The sequence below is a fragment of the Mustelus asterias genome, chromosome 10, assembly GCF_964213995.1.
Source record: "Mustelus asterias chromosome 10, sMusAst1.hap1.1, whole genome shotgun sequence".
Taxonomy (NCBI): domain Eukaryota; kingdom Metazoa; phylum Chordata; class Chondrichthyes; order Carcharhiniformes; family Triakidae; genus Mustelus; species Mustelus asterias.
In genome coordinates, this window is record NC_135810.1 from 114,055,015 (window position 1) to 114,068,009 (window position 12,995).

The window sequence follows — 12,995 nt, forward strand, 5'->3', positions numbered from 1 at the left end:
AGGCAGATTTTTTACACAGAGTCGTGGGTGCCTGGAACTCATTCCCGGGGAGGTAGTGGAAACGGTTATGATAGTGACTTTTAAGGGGTGTGTTGACAAATACATGAATAGGATGGGAATAGAGGGATATGGTCCCCGGAAGGGTAGGGGGTTTTAGTTAATTCAGGCAGCATGGTCGGTGCAGGCTTGGAGGGCCGAAGGGCCTGTTCCTGTGCTGTAATTTTCTTTGTTCTTTGTTCTTAGGCTGCTTCATTGTGATGGTGACTGCAGGACACTTTCTAAACTGCTTCACTGCAATACTGACTGTAAGACACTTCCCAGACTGCTTCACTGCAATACTGACTGTTAGACACTTCCCAGACTGCTTCACTGCGATGCTGACTGCAGGACACACTTCCCAGACTGCTTCACTGCAATACTGACTGTAAGACACTTCCCAGACTGCTTCACTGCGATGCCAATGAGCAAATTTCAGAAAGATAAGGGTTGGCACAACAATAGCCTCCCAGGCTGCCAACACTGCACTCCCTGTGCCCCACGCACCCGGCTTCTGGGCTCCACCTTTGCCATATCTTCGCTTCCCTCGTCCCAGCTCAATCAGTTCCTCCAATTAGAGCCTGTTCCTCTCCCTCACTTGCTACTGATAGGCTCATTAATCAGAAGCAGAGAAATGGCCTGTGATTGGAGGAGCAGCTCCATGCAAATCTTCCATTGGAGCTCACATCATTAACAGGGAATTTTGTGAACATAGAGTGGGTTCACAGGCTCCACCCAGGCCACAGGCCACACATCAGACAAGCCTGATTTAATACAAAATAATGAAAACAATCGATGGAGAGCATTTTAAGAAAGAAGCAGATGAACCAACTTAAACGCTTAAAAACGCAATTTGAATAACACTTTTTCTAACTGAAATACAATTCTGAAAATTTAAGTATCGAAACTGATACTTCTCACAACATGTTTGCACTTCTGTCCCTTTGAAATATGTTTAAAGGTTTGACTTTGAGGATCTGGCCCATGGTAGCACAGTGGTTAGCACTGCTGCCTCACAGCGCCAGGGACCTGGGTTCGATTCCAGCCTCGGGTCACTGCCTATGTGGAATTTGCACATTCTCCCCGTATCTGCATGGATTTGCTCTGGGTGCTCCGGTTTCCTCCCACTCTCCAAAGATGTGCGGGTTAGGTGGATTGGCCAGGCTAAATTGACCCTAGTGTCAGGGGAATAGCAGGGTAAATATGTGGGGTTATAGGAAAAGGGCCTGGATGGGATTGGGGTTGGTGCAGACTCGATGGGCCGAATGTCCTCCTTCTGCACTGTAGGGATTCTATGATCTAAAATGCCTAAAGTCGAAGGGAGGCACCAGCCATATTGATATGTTCTGAGCATCTTGGATTGCAGACTTGCAGCCATTAATGTCAAGGTGTAGGGTTTCCAGTCCAGGTACCTAATGGACTGGAAACCCTACACCTTGTTCTCTACACATTCTCCACCCCTTGATCCTTTTAAGATTTGCTCCTGAAAATCTTTGACCAGGTTTCTGGCCATCTACCCTAATATCTCCTTATGGAGCTCAATGTCAACATTGTTTTGGTAACTCTACCATGGAATGACAGATGTATGATGTTTTTCTGTGTCCTTGTTGTATCAGCCTTCCAGAGTCTCCCTTCATTTTATGGGGATATTTGAATTTCTTTCTCCCTTCAAAAACTCTTCAAATCCACTGGAGAAGGAATTGTCAATGCTTAATCCCAGACATGTTTCACATTTTTAAATATTAATGACTGTTCTTCTGACTGCAGTTAGCTCTAGACTTGACTAGTCCGAATGCACTGCTGCCTGGTCTCCCACACTCTCTATCCCAGAAACATGGCCCCATCTAAAACTCTACTGCCCCTGTCCTAACTCACACCACATCTTGTCACACATCATCCCTCTGCTCACTGACCAATGTTATGTTAAAAGGCATTTCATAAAGAGAAGTTGTTGTCATCTAGCCTTTTTTTAAAAAAAAATCATTATAGGATGTGGGCATCACTAGTTAGGCTGTTTCTATGTAAGGAAGGGTAAACCTATAGTTAGATTCCGACTGTTCATATGTGTGCGGGTTTCAGATGAAGCTGTGTTTCTATTGTGCTTGGAGAGGGTTGCAGTGTGAAAAGTAAACATGAGGTTGGAGAAAAAGTTGTTGCTTAGCAACCGGTACCCTTTAAAGGTAAAAAGGCTTTTTGAATCTAGTTTTAGCTGAATTTGTTTGCAGTTAAGCACAGGACATTGGGGAGTGAATTTCCCTCAAATTTGTGGGAAGAAAGCTGGACAGGACAAGAAGGCTACAAAAGTTAGACTTGCCAAAAAAGAACAGATAATGTCCTGACAACCAGGGAATTGGGACAGAAAGAACGTCCCAAGAAGACTGAAGTTCAGAGAACAGAGATCAAGAAACTGAACAAAGTATTGTTCAAGAGAATTCAGGGGAAAATCAGAAAAGGAATTGGTGTGTGAAAGAGACTGCTGCAGTAACCAGATTTAAAGTGGGAAAGCAGACTTCAGAGGTAAATCAAAAGTTTGATACAGTCTGGGAATTGAAAGTTAAAGTAGCAAGAAGATAAAGAAATCCTGAAGCAGGAGTAGGCCATTCGGCCCTTCGAGCCTGCTCCACCATTCATTTTGATCATGGCTGCTCATCAAATTCAATATCCTAATCCCCCTTTACCCCCATACCCCTTGATCCCTTTAGCCCCAAGAGCTATATCTAATTTCTTCTTGAAATCACACAATGTTTTGGCCTCAACTACTTTCCGTAATAGTGAATTCCACAGATATTAGAATCGTAACACCTTTGAAATTAAATTGCAAGAGTAAGGTGAGAGTGACACATTCAGAAGACTAAAAAATAAATTTAAGACTGAAATCCAAAAGCTCTCCGTGTAAAAAAAAAATCAACACATGATTAGACTACCAGGTAAACTAGTGGTCCGAAAACCTTCAAAACATTTTTCTAAATTATCCATCCTGGAATAGCTGGCAAGTCTAGCATTTATTACCCGACCCTAATTGTCTTTGAACTGAATCATAGAATCCTACAGTGCAGAAGGAGACCATTCAGCTCATTGAGTCTGCATCGACCACAATCCCACCCACGTCCTATCCCCATAACACCATGCATTTACCCTAGCTAGTACCCCTGACGCTAAAGGGCAATTTAGCATGGCCAATCCACCTAACCCGCACATCTTTGGACTGTGGGAGGAAACCGGAGCAACTGGAGGAAACCAACGCAGACACGGGGAGAACGTGCAGACTCCTTACAGACAGTGACCCAAGCCGGGAATTGAACGCAGGTCCCTGGCACTGTGTGGCCATGATGTGTAGATGCCGGCGTTGGACTGGGGTAAACACAGTAAGAAGTTTAACAACACCAGGTTAAAGTCCAACAGGTTTATTTGGTAGCAAAAGCCACACAAGCTTTCGGAGCTCTAAGCCCCTTCTTCAGGTGAGTGGGAATTCTGTTCACAAACTACAATTCTCCCTCCTCACCTTGCTCCATTTCAAGGCCCCGTATTTCCACCTCTGCAGGATCTAATTGCTAAGTTGTTTAGGGAGGTAGATGGCGGTGCAGTCATAATGTCACTGGACTGGTAATCCAGAGGCTCGTTATAACGCTCTGGGGAAAATGGGTTCAAAACCCTATTCTGCAAAACCCAGAATTCTATTTGTGAACAGAATTCCCACTCACCTGAAGAAGGGGCTTAGAGCTCCGAAAGCTTGTGTGGCTTTTGCTACCAAATAAACCTGTTGGACTTTAACCTGGTGTTGTTAAACTTCTTACTGTGTGGCATCAGTGCTAATCACTGTGCTACCGTGCCGCCCACAGTGACACAGTAGTTAGCACTTCTGGAATGTTTTGCTGGGCCAGTTAAGGTAATCAGGTTGCCATGAACCTGGAGTCATGAAAGGATGGCAGATGACATTAGTGGACCATATGGGTTTTTAAGCAACAATCTGTGATCATTGCCCCATTGCTAAGACCAGCTTTCAATCACAGATTTTATTCAATGAACCCACCAGTTGCTGTGGTGGGTTTTGAACCCATTTTCCCCAGAGCGTTATAACGAGCCTCTGGATTACCAGTCCAGTGACATTATGACTGCACCGCCATCTACCTCCCTAAGCAACTTAGCAATTAGATCCTGCAGAGGTGGAAATACGGGGCCTTGAAATGGAGCAAGGTGAGGAGGGAGAATTGTAGATTATTTCTCAGTCAATGAATTATATCGAGCTGAACTGACATCAAGCAAAAACGTACTCCTTTAAAATCAATTTGTCGCTTCACTGCATGTGTAACAGAATAGGCCAATTAAAGTAGTCTCTTGGGTGTCTAACCTGGTTCTCTTCACACCTGAGTTACCTCAGGCTCATAGAATCTCAATGCATTCAAAAGAGTCAAGGCTTGCTACCACAAGTTCCAAAAAGCACTTGTGGCGACTAACCTGTGGACATAATAACGTTCCTCCCATGGGGGTGCAAACATTTTGATGGCGCTGCTTTTGCTGAAGAGTCGTGGCTAAATAGAACAAAAAACAAAGAACAGTACAGCACAGGAACAGGCCCTTCGGCCCACCAAGCCTGCTCCGATCACATTGTACTATCTAGACCAACCGCTTGTATCCCTCTATACCCTGTCTGTTCATGTGTCTATCCAGATAAGTCTTAAATGCCACTAACATGTCTGCCTCAACCACTTCACTTGGCAGTGCATTCCAGTCCCCTACCACCCTCTGTGTAAAAAAACTTCCCCCACACATCTCCACTGCACCTTTCCCCTCCTACCTTGAACTTGTGCCCCTTTGTAGGTGTCATTTCTGCCCTGGGAAAAAGCTTCCAACTGTTCACCATATCTATGCCCCTCATAATTTTATAAACTTCTATCGGGTCATCCCTCAGCCTCTGTCTTTCCAGGGAGAACAATCCCAGTTTATTCAATCTCTCCTCACAGCTAATACCCTCCATACCAGGCAACATCCTGCTAAACCTTTCCTCTACTCCCTCCAAAGTCTCCACGTCCTTCTGGTGGTGTGGTGATCAGAATTGGACACAGTATTCCAAATGTGGCCTAACCAACGTTTTATACAACTGTAACATAATTTGCCAACTTTTATACTCGATGCCCCGGCCAATGAAGGCACGCATGCCATATGCTTTCTTCACCACCTTTTCCACCTGTCCTGCCACTTTTAAGGATCTGTGAACTTGTACTCCCAGATCTGGAGGGGGTGCAGAGGAGATTCGCTAGGTTGATTCCGGAGTTGAGAGGGTTGGCTTATGAGGAGAAACTGAGTAGACTGGGGCTATACTCATTGGAATTCAGAAGAATGAGGGGAGATCTTATAGAAACATATGAGATTATGAAGGGAATAGGTAAGATAGAAGCAGGGAGGTTGTTTTCACTGGCAGGTGAAACTAGAACTAGGGGGCATAGACTCAAAATAAGGGGGAGCAGATTTAGGACTGAGTTGAGGAGGAACTTCTTCACCCAAAGGGTTGTGAATCTGTGGAATTCCCTGCCCAGTGAAGCAGTTGAGGCTACCTCATTGAATGTTCTTTGATAAATTTTTGAACAGTAAAGGAATTAAGGGTTATGGTGAGTGGGCGGGTAAGTGGAGCTGAGTCCACGAAAAGATCAGCCATGATCTTATTGAATGGCGGAGCAGTCTCGAGGGGCCAGATGGCCTACTCCTGCTCCTAGTTCTTCTTCTTCTTCTTATCGCTCTGTGTGTCTATGCTCCTGAAGGTTCTGCCATTTATTTTATAGCTCCAACCTGAATTGGATCTACCAATAGTGAGAAATTACCCCGTTCTGGAGCAAAACAGCTATTTAAGATAGTTGGAACAAACGGTTTTCTTGAAGGGGTTGGTGGGGAGGTGGAACTCCCTGCCAGAAACTGTTTTTAAAGCAGAGTTGATGATTATTTTTAAAGGGAATTGATTGCTTGAGAAAGGAGTGAGGAGCTCAAGACGTATGTGATTAAAATGAAGAAAGTGCAGGAGGGTGGGATTAATAACTCAGAAACAAAAATACCTTAAACCGTGGTGGTTCCAATGACCCATTTCTGGACTGCAATGTTCTATGATTTTTTGTATCATTTTATTACATAAACTGCATCAACTCACGTCCTCTCCAAATCTCCCAAGCTTAGCTCTTGCCTTATTCATGGTTCTTCCCTATTCTTCTTTCCAATCTCCTATGACTCTCAAGCTTCCAACATATTAAAGAAGTAATTCTGAGAAAGAGAATTAATCAGCATTTGGAGAGGCAGGGATTAATCAAGAACAGTTCGCATGGTTTTGTTAAGGGACGCCATATTTGACTCACTTGACTGAATTTTCCGAAGAGGTGACCAGGTGTGTAGATGAGGGAAATTCATTCGATGAGGACATTAGTGAACCAGATGGGTTTTCAAAACAATCGATAATAGTTTCACAATCACTATTACTGGGGTGAGCCTTAGTCCAGATTTTTTTTTTCTAGATTAATTAATGGAATTAAAATTCCCCCAGCAGGATTTGAACCCAGGGTCCAGAACCGCTGGATCACTGGTCCAGTGATATTATCACTGTACCTATGCCATCATACAAAGGAACAGGCCCTTCAGCCCTCCAAGCCTGCGCCGATGATGATGCCTGCCTAACTGAAACCTACGCACTTACGGAGTCCATATCCTTCCATTCCCATCCTATTCATGTATTCGCCTAGATGCCCCTTAACTTCTGCTATCGTACCTGCTCCCATCACTTCCCCGGGCAGTGCATTCCAAACATTCACCACCCTCTGTATAAAAAACTTGCCTCGCACATCAACTCTAAATTTTTCCCCACGCACCTTAAACCTATGTCTCCTAGTACTTGTCCTACCCCAGGAAAGAGCATCTGACTATCCACTCTGTCCATGCCCCTCACAATCTTGTAAACCTCTATCAGGTCGCCTCCTCAACCTCCGTCGTTCCAGTGAGAACAAACCGAGTTTAATCAAGTTCTCCTCATTGCTAATACCCTCCAGACCAGGCAACATCTTGGTAAACCTCTTCCGTACCCTCTCCAAAGCATCCACATGCTTTGATAGTGTGGTGACCAGAATTGTACGCAGTATTCCAAATGAGGCCTAACTAAGGTTCTGTATAGCTGCAGCATGACCTGCCAATTTTTCTACTCAATGCACCATCTCCCATTTAAGTGGACTGTACTGTGAGGGAAGAGGCTGTAAAATATTCTTGGTGGCCAGGACCCCAAGAGTCCTTAATCTGGCTCAGGTCATGAGAGATACAAATAGCTCGACCTTAAATGCATATTATCTTTTTTCCCTTTCAATTCTGTTAATCTAAGTGCAATAGTAATCAAAGTGATAATGTCAAAGTGGATCACATGTCCTCATAAGCTACTTAAATGATTAGAAAGATACCTGGAATAAGCACTTCAGTAGCCAGACTGCAGTTGGAGCAAAAGGGCAGGATCATTGTCTGTGAGATCAGAGTTTCTGTCGGTTACATCGACCCACTCCATATTAAATGGATAACACCCAACTCTGAAGCACTGAGTTGCTGTTAAGTCGACGCAGGTCTTATAATGGAAGACTCCAAACAGGAACTCGAATATCCGCAGAAGCTGTTGAATTATATGGATGGATTTCTCATTTCTAAGGTAGGTTCAAGATTTCACACAGATGGGAAAGTAATCCGTCACGGTGACACAGTGGTTAGCCTCATAGTAAGAAGTCTCACAACACCAGGTTAAAATCCAACAGGTTTATTTGGGAGCAAAAACCACTAGCTTTCGGAGCACTGCTCCTTCGTCAGGTAAGTGGGAGTTCTGTTCACAAACAGGGCACAAAGACACAAACTCAATTTACAAAATAATGATTGGAATGCGAGTCTTTACAGGTAATCAAGTCTTAAAGGTACAGACAATGTGAGTGGAGAGAGGGTTAAGCACAGGTTAAAGAGATGTGTATTGTCTCCAGATAGGACAGTTAGTGAGATTTTGCAAGTCCAGACAAGTTGTGGGGGTTACAGATAGTGTGACATGAACCCAAGTTCCCGGTTGAGGCCGTCCTCATGTGTGCGGAACTTGGCTATCAGTCTCTGCTCAGCGACTCTGCGCTGTCGTGTGTCGTGAAGGCCGCCTTGGAGAACGCTTACCCGAAGGTCAGAGGCCGAATGCCCGTGACCGCTGAAGTGTTCCCCAACAGGAAGAGAACACTCTTGCCTGGTGATTGTCGAGCAGTGTTCATTCATCCGTCGTCGTAGCGTCTGCATGGTCTCCCCAATGTACCATGCCTCGGGACATCCTTTCCTGCAGCGTATCAGGTAGACAACGTTGGCCAAGTTGCAAGAGTATGTACCGTGTACCTGGTGGATGGTGTTCTCACGTCAGATGATGGCATCCGTGTTGATGATCCGGCACGTCTTGCAGAGGTTGCTGTGGCAGGGTTGTGTGGTGTCGTGGTCACTGTTCTCCTGAAGGCTGGGTAGTTTGCTGCAGACAATGGTATGTTTGAGGTTGTGCAGTTGTTTGAAGGCAAGAAGTGGGGGTGTGGGGATGGCCTTGGCGAGATGTTCGTCTTCATCAATGACATGTTGAAGGCTCCGGAGAAGATGTCATAGCTTCTCCGCTCCGGGGAAGTACTGGACGACGAAGGGTGCACTGTCCACCGTGTCCCGTGTTTGTCTTCTGAGGAGGTCGGTGCGGTTTTTCGCTGTGGCGTGTCGGAACTGTCGATCGATGAGTCGAGCGCCATATCCTGTTCTTATGAGGGCATCTTTCAGTGTCTGGAGGTGTCTGTTGCGATCCTCCTCATCTGAGCAGATCCTGTGTATACGGAGGGCTTGTCCGTAGGGGATGGCTTCTTTAACGTGTTTAGGGTGGAAGCTGGAGAAGTGGAGCATTGTGAGGTTATCCGTGGGTTTGCGGTGCAGTGAAGTGCTGAGGTGACCGTCCTTAATGGAGATGCGTGTGTCCAAGAATGCAACCGATTCCGGAGAGTAGTCCATGGTGAGTCTGATGGTGGGATGAAACTTGTTGATGTCATCATAGAGTTGTTTCAGTGATTGTTCACCATGAGTCCAAAGGAAGAAAATGTCATCGATGTATCTAGTGTATAGCATCGGTTGGAGGTCCTGTGCGGTGAAGAAGTCTTGTTCGAACCTGTGCATGAAGATGTTGGCATATTAAGGTGCGAATTTGGTCCCCATGGCTGTTCCGTGTGTCTGGATCAAGAACTGGCTGTTGAATGTGAAGACATTGTGGTCCAGGATGAAGTGGATGAGTTGTAAAATTGCATCTGGAAACTGGCAGTTGTCGGCGTTGAGTACTGAGGCAGTTGCAGCAATGCCATCGTCGTGGGGGATGCTGGTGTCGAGTGCCGAGACATCCATTGTGACGAGGAGTGCCCCCTGGTTCAACTGCTCCATGTGTGCTGAGTTTCTGTAGGAAGTCCGTCGTGTCGCGACAAAAGCTGGGGGTTCTTTGTACAATGGGTTTCAGGATGCCCTCGACATAGCCAGAGAGGTTCTCGCACAGGGTCCCATTGCCCGATACGATAGGACGGCCGAGTGTGTTTGCCTTGTGTATCTTCGGGAGGCAGTAGAGATCTCCAACGTGGGGAATATGTGGGATGAGAGCACGCATGGTCATAGTGCCTCAGAGTGCTAGGGACCCACGTTTCTATTCCTGGCTTGTGTCACTGTCTGTGCAGAGTCTGCGCGTTCTTCTTGTATCTGCATGGGTTTCCTCTGGGTGCTCTGGTTTCCTCTCAGTCTGAAAGACGTGCTGGTTAGGTACATTGGGCCATGCTAAATTCTCCCTCAGTGTACCCGAATTTGCGCCGGAGTGTGGCGACTTGGGGATTTTCTGTAACTTCATTGCAGTGTTAAAGTAAGCCGACTTGTGACACTAATAAATAAACTAAAATTCATTCCCCAAGGCATTCATGACATTTCTTCTAAGGTACATTTACCAATTGCTTAGATTTAATGCCACGGGAGTCATTTTGAGTTTGTGTCATTGTTTAAAACGGGTGACAAACAATCATGCAGCTGAGTTTTATGTCTCTCAAGAATTTTATTTCCAAATGCCTGAAGAGGAATAAAAATTCAGAAGGGCGAAACATTTGCTTCACCGATCTTTTGAGGAAGTTACATCTCAGATGGGGCTGCAGAAAACCCTATGAATGTATTTGGCCAAGTTTGGGGGAAAAGATTGTTAATCAAGTTAAAATCTGCGTGGATCAGGGAAACTCTTGGGAATGGACTGAGGGTGGAAAGAAATGGGGTACTTGTTAGAGGAGCTTCGCCAGGTAAATCCATAGACAGGGTAAATGCAAGAAGGATGTTCCCAATGGTAGGGGTATCCAGAACAAGGGGTCACCGTCTGAGGGGTACAGGGTAGACCGTTTAGGACAGAGATGAGGAGAAATGTCTTCACCCAGAGAGTGGTCAGCCTTTGGAATTCACTGCCACAGAAAACAATTGGGGCAAAAACATTGGATGTTTTCAAGAAGCAGTTAGATATAGCACTTGAGGCGAAGGGGATCAAAGGATATGGGGGGGGAAGGAAGTGTCAGGCTATTGAGTTGGATGATCAGCCATGATCATTATGAATGGCAGAGCAGGCTGGAAAGGCAGAATGGCCACCTCCTGCTCCTATGTTACTATGTTCTAATCTAGGAGCCCCCAAGGGACCAGACCTCCCTCTTAGTTACATCGATGAACTCAAATCAGAAACCCAACACCAACTGACCAGATGTGCCGATGTTACTAAGCCAGGAGGGCAGTAAAAACGGAAACGACTAGACAGAAATTACAAAATGAATTGGACAAAATACATAGGTGGGCAGAAAAATGGTATGTATAAGGTGCCAGGTATAAGAAGGAAAATTAGATAACACAGGGCGGCACGGTGGCACAGTGGTTAGCACTGCTGCCTCACAGCGCCAGGGACCCGGGTTCGATTCCGGCCTCGGTCACGCTCTGTGTGGAGTTTGCGCGTTCTTCCCATGTCTGCGTGGGTTTCCTCTGGGTGCCCCGGTTTCCTCCCACAGTCCAAAGGTGTGTGGGTTAGGTTGATTGGCCATGCTAAATTGAGCCTAGTTTCAGGGGGATTAGCAGAGTAAATATGTGGGGTTACGTGTGGGGTGGGATTGTTGTCAGTGCAGGCTCGAAGGGCTGAATGGCCTCCTTTTGTACTGTAGGGATTCTATGATAACACCTGCTCTGTGAATGTTGTTGAGAGAAAGCAGAAGCTGAAAGCCTATCAGCAGTGTCAGTGAACTTAATATATCCAACCAATACAGAGCAGCAACCAATAAGACCAATAGCATGTTCAATAGCCAACACAGCAGAAGAAACAGCAGGAGATAAAATGATCAAATTCTATGATGTTCTAGTCAGACTAGAAAAGATGTGGCTGAGGGGGTGAACTAATAAATGTCTCTTTCAGAAAGGGTAGACATGGAGAAAATATTTCCACTTGTGGGGAAATCCAAAACTAGAATAAATATTAGACAGCCCTGAATGAATCTGTATCACAAACCAACAAAAATGTCTCTTCTTAGAGAGTAGTTATAATATGGAGAACTTGCTACCCAAATAGAGTATAGGCAGATAGCACACAGCTGGATTTAAGGGGAAGTTAGATTAATGTCAGTTTTGGTCTCCTTATTTAAGGAAGGATGTAAATGGAAGCAGTTCAGAGAAGGTTGACTCGGCTGAAACCTAGATTGGATGGGTTGACTTACAAGGAGAGGCTGGACAGTGGCACGGTGGCGCCGTGGTTAGCACTGCTGCCTCACAGCGCCAAAGACCTGGGTCCGATTCCCAGCTTGTGTCGCTGTGTGTGCAGAGACTGCACATTCTCACCATGTCTGCATGGGTTTCCTCCACATTTTAATTTGATTTTGATTTATTATTGTCACATGTATTAACATACAGTGAAAAGTATTGTTTCTTGTGCGCTATACAGACAAAGCATACCGTTCATAGAGAAGGAAACAAAGAACAAAGAAAATTACAGCACAGGAACAGGCCCTTCAGCCCTCCAAGCCTGCACCGACCATGCTGCCCGACTGAACTAAAACCCCCTACCCTTCCGGGGACCATATCCCTCTATTCCCATCCTATTCATGTATTTGTCAATACGCCCCTTAAAAGTCACTATTGTATCTGCTTCCACTACCTCCCCCCGGCAGCGAGTTCCAGGCACCCACCACTCTCTGTGTAAAAAACTTGCCTCATCCATCTCCTTTAATCCTTGCTCCTCACACCTTAAACCTATGCCCCCGAGTAATTGATTCTTCCACCCTGGGAAAAAGCTTCTGATTATCCACTTCTGTCCATGCCCCTCAATCTCGTGAGAACAAACCAAGTTTCTCCAACCTCTCCTCATAGCTAATGCCCTCCATACCAGGCAACATCCTGGCAAATCTTTTCTGTACCCTCTCCAAAGCCTCCCCATCCTTCTGGTAGTGTGGCGACCAGAATTGAACACTATATTCCAAGTGCGGCCTAACTAAGGTTCTATAAAGCTGCAACATGACTTGCCAATTTTTAAACTCGATACCCCGGCCGATGAAGGCAAGCATACCGTATGCCTTCTTGACTACCTTCTCCACCTGCATTGCCACTTTCAGTGACCTGTGTACCTGTACGCCCAGATCCCACTGCCTATCAATACTCTTAAGGGATCTGCCATTTACTGTATATTTCCTATCTGTATTAGACCTTCCAAAATGCATTATCTCACATTTGTCCAGATTAAACGAGAGAGTACAGAATGTAGTGTTACAGTCATAGCTAGCGTGTCGAGAAAGATCAATTTAATGCAAGGTAAGTCCATTCAAAAGTCTGAAAGCAGCAGGGAAGAAGCTGTTCTTGAGTCGGTTGGTACGTGACCTCAGACCTTTGTATCTTTTTCCCGACGGAAGAAGGTGGATGAGAAAATGTCC